The following is a 4882-nucleotide window of genomic DNA, read 5'->3' on the forward strand; positions in this document are numbered from 1 at the left end:
TCTCTTACAGGTCTAACACTTCCGAAAAAACAATACAACGCCCACCCGGAACAATGTATAAAGCTAAACAAACCGTTCACTGGGCACTTATCCGTACGAAAAACCCTATTGATTTACCTGTTTTTACAAGGAAATAAAATGTGAAAAAAATATTTCTACATCCCATGGCCTTTCCCAACCATTTAAATTTTTTTCTTACAGGTCTAACGCTTCCGAAAAACCAATACAACGCCCACCCGGAACAATATATAAAGCTAAACGAACCGTTCACTGGGTACATATCCGTACGAAAATCCCTACTGATTTTCCTGTTTTTATAAGGAAGTAAAATGTGAAAAAAATATTTCTACATCCCATGGCCTTTCCCAACCATTTAAATTTTTCTCTTACAGGTCTAACACTTCTGAAAAACCAATACAACGCCCACCCGGAACAATATATAAAGCTAAACGAACCGTTCACTGGGTACTTATCCGTACGAAAAACCCTATTGATTTACCTGTTTTTACAAGGAAGTAAATGTGAAAAAAATATTTCTACATCCCATGGCCTTTCCCAACCATTTAAATTTTTCTCTTACAGGTCTAACACTTCTGAAAAACCAAAACAACGCCCACCCGGCACAATATATAAAGCTAAACGAACCGTTCACTGGGTACATATCCGTACGAAAATCCCTATTGATTTTCCTATTTTTATAAGGAAGTAAAATGTGAAAAAATTATTTCTACATCCCATGGCCTTTCCCAACCATTTAAATTTTTCTCTTACATGTCTAACACTTCCAAAAAACCAATACAACGCCCACCCGGAACAATATATAAAGCTAAGCGAACCGTTCACTGGGTAATTATCCGTACGAAAATCCCTATTGATTTACCTGTTTTTAAAAGGAAATAAAATGTGAAAAAAATATTTCTACATCCCATGGCCTTTCCCAGCCATTTAAATTTTTCTCTTACAGGTCTAACACTTCCGAAAAAACAATACAACGCCCACCCGGAACTATGTATAAAGCTAAACGAACCGTTCACTGGGTACTTATCCGTACGAAAAACCCTATTGATTTACCTGTTTTTACAAGGAAGTAAATGTGAAAAAAATATTTCTACATCCCATGGCCTTTCCCAACCATTTAAATTTTTCTCTTACAGGTCTAACACTTCTGAAAAACCAAAACAACGCCCACCCGGCACAATATATAAAGCTAAACGAACCGTTCACTGGGTACATATCCGTACGAAAATCCCTATTGATTTTCCTGTTTTTATAAGGAAGTAAAATGTGAAAAAATTATTTCTACATCCCATGGCCTTTCCCAACCATTTAAATTTTTCTCTTACATGTCTAACACTTCCAAAAAACCAATACAACGCCCACCCGGAACAATATATAAAGCTAAGCGAACCGTTCACTGGGTAATTATCCGTACGAAAATCCCTATTGATTTACCTGTTTTTAAAAGGAAATAAAATGTGAAAAAAATATTTCTACATCCCATGGCCTTTCCCAGCCATTTAAATTTTTCTCTTACAGGTCTAACACTTCCGAAAAAACAATACAACGCCCACCCAGAACTATGTATAAAGCTAAACGAACCGTTCACTGGGTACTTATCCGTACGAAAAACCCTATTGATTTACCTGTTTTTACAAGGAAGTAAATGTGAAAAAAATATTTCTACATCCCATGGCCTTTCCCAACCATTTAAATTTTTCTCTTACAGGTCTAACACTTCCAAAAAACCAATACAACGCCCACCCGGAACAATATATAAAGCTAAACGAACCGTTCACTGGGTACTTATCCGTACGAAAATCCCTATTGATTTACTTGTTTTTAAAAGGAAATAAAATGTGAAAAAAATATTTCTACATCCCATGGCCTTTCCCAACCATTTAAATTTTTTTCTTACAGGTCTAACGCTTCCGAAAAACCAATACAACGCCCACCCGGAACAATATATAAAGCTAAACGAACCGTTCACTGGGTACATATCCGTACGAAAATCCCTATTGATTTTCCTGTTTTTATAAGGAAGTAAAATGTGAAAAAAATATTTCTACATCCCATGGCCTTTCCCAACCATTTAAATTTTTCTCTTACAGGTCTAACACTTCTGAAAAACCAATACAACGCCCACCCAGAACAATATATAAAGCTAAACGAACCGTTCACTGTGTACTTATCCGTACGAAAAACCCTATTGATTTACCTGTTTTTACAAGGAAGTAAATGTGAAAAAAATATTTCTACATCCCATGGCCTTTCCCAACCATTTAAATTTTTCTCTTACAGGTCTAACACTTCTGAAAAACCAAAACAACGCCCACCCGGCACAATATATAAAGCTAAACGAACCGTTCACTGGGTACATATCCGTACGAAAATCCCTATTGATTTTCCTATTTTTATAAGGAAGTAAAATGTGAAAAAATTATTTCTACATCCCATGGCCTTTCCCAACCATTTAAATTTTTCTCTTACATGTCTAACACTTCCAAAAAACCAATACAACGCCCACCCGGAACAATATATAAAGCTAAGCGAACCGTTCACTGGGTAATTATCCGTACGAAAATCCCTATTGATTTACCTGTTTTTAAAGGGAAATAAAATGTGAAAAAAATATTTCTACATCCCATGGCCTTTCCCAGCCATTTAAATTTTTCTCTTACAGGTCTAACACTTCCGAAAAAACAATACAACGCCCACCCGGAACTATGTATAAAGCTAAACGAACCGTTCACTGGGTACTTATCCGTACGAAAAACCCTATTGATTTACCTGTTTTTACAAGGAAGTAAATGTGAAAAAAATATTTCTACATCCCATGGCCTTTCCCAACCATTTAAATTTTTCTCTTACAGGTCTAACACTTCTGAAAAACCAAAACAACGCCCACCCGGCACAATATATAAAGCTAAACGAACCGTTCACTGGGTACATATCCGTACGAAAATCCCTATTGATTTTCCTGTTTTTATAAGGAAGTAAAATGTGAAAAAATTATTTCTACATCCCATGGCCTTTCCCAACCATTTAAATTTTTCTCTTACATGTCTAACACTTCCAAAAAACCAATACAACGCCCACCCGGAACAATATATAAAGCTAAGCGAACCGTTCACTGGGTAATTATCCGTACGAAAATCCCTATTGATTTACCTGTTTTTAAAAGGAAATAAAATGTGAAAAAAATATTTCTACATCCCATGGCCTTTCCCAGCCATTTAAATTTTTCTCTTACAGGTCTAACACTTCCGAAAAAACAATACAACGCCCACCCGGAACTATGTATAAAGCTAAACGAACCGTTCACTGGGTACTTATCCGTACGAAAAACCCTATTGATTTACCTGTTTTTACAAGGAAGTAAATGTGAAAAAAATATTTCTACATCCCATGGCCTTTCCCAACCATTTAAATTTTTCTCTTACATGTCTAACACTTCCAAAAAACCAATACAACGCCCACCCGGAACAATATATAAAGCTAAGCGAACCGTTCACTGGGTAATTATCCGTACGAAAATCCCTATTGATTTACCTGTTTTTAAAAGGAAATAAAATGTGAAAAAAATATTTCTACATCCCATGGCCTTTCCCAGCCATTTAAATTTTTCTCTTACAGGTCTAACACTTCCGAAAAAACAATACAACGCCCACCCGGAACTATGTATAAAGCTAAACGAACCGTTCACTGGGTACTTATCCGTACGAAAAACCCTATTGATTTACCTGTTTTTACAAGGAAGTAAATGTGAAAAAAATATTTCTACATCCCATGGCCTTTCCCAACCATTTAAATTTTTCTCTTACAGGTCTAACACTTCCAAAAAACCAATACAACGCCCACCCGGAACAATATATAAAGCTAAACGAACCGTTCACTGGGTACTTATCCGTACGAAAATCCCTATTGATTTACTTGTTTTTAAAAGGAAATAAAATGTGAAAAAAATATTTCTACATCCCATGGCCTTTCCCAACCATTTAAATTTTTTTCTTACAGGTCTAACGCTTCCGAAAAACCAATACAACGCCCACCCGGAACAATATATAAAGCTAAACGAACCGTTCACTGGGTACATATCCGTACGAAAATCCCTATTGATTTTCCTGTTTTTATAAGGAAGTAAAATGTGAAAAAAATATTTCTACATCCCATGGCCTTTCCCAACCATTTAAATTTTTCTCTTACAGGTCTAACACTTCTGAAAAACCAATACAACGCCCACCCAGAACAATATATAAAGCTAAACGAACCGTTCACTGGGTACTTATCCGTACGAAAAACCCTATTGATTTACCTGTTTTTACAAGGAAGTAAATGTGAAAAAAATATTTCTACATCCCATGGCCTTTCCCAACCATTTAAATTTTTCTCTTACAGGTCTAACACTTCTGAAAAACCAAAACAACGCCCACCCGGCACAATATATAAAGCTAAACGAACCGTTCACTGGGTACATATCCGTACGAAAATCCCTATTGATTTTCCTATTTTTATAAGGAAGTAAAATGTGAAAAAATTATTTCTACATCCCATGGCCTTTCCCAACCATTTAAATTTTTCTCTTACATGTCTAACACTTCCAAAAAACCAATACAACGCCCACCCGGAACAATATATAAAGCTAAGCGAACCGTTCACTGGGTAATTATCCGTACGAAAATCCCTATTGATTTACCTGTTTTTAAAAGGAAATAAAATGTGAAAAAAATATTTCTACATCCCATGGCCTTTCCCAGCCATTTAAATTTTTCTCTTACAGGTCTAACACTTCCGAAAAAACAATACAACGCCCACCCGGAACTATGTATAAAGCTAAACGAACCGTTCACTGGGTACTTATCCGTACGAAAAACCCTATTGATTT

Source organism: Paroedura picta, unplaced genomic scaffold (assembly GCF_049243985.1).
Source record: "Paroedura picta isolate Pp20150507F unplaced genomic scaffold, Ppicta_v3.0 Ppicta_v3_sca23, whole genome shotgun sequence".
NCBI lineage: Eukaryota > Metazoa > Chordata > Lepidosauria > Squamata > Gekkonidae > Paroedura > Paroedura picta.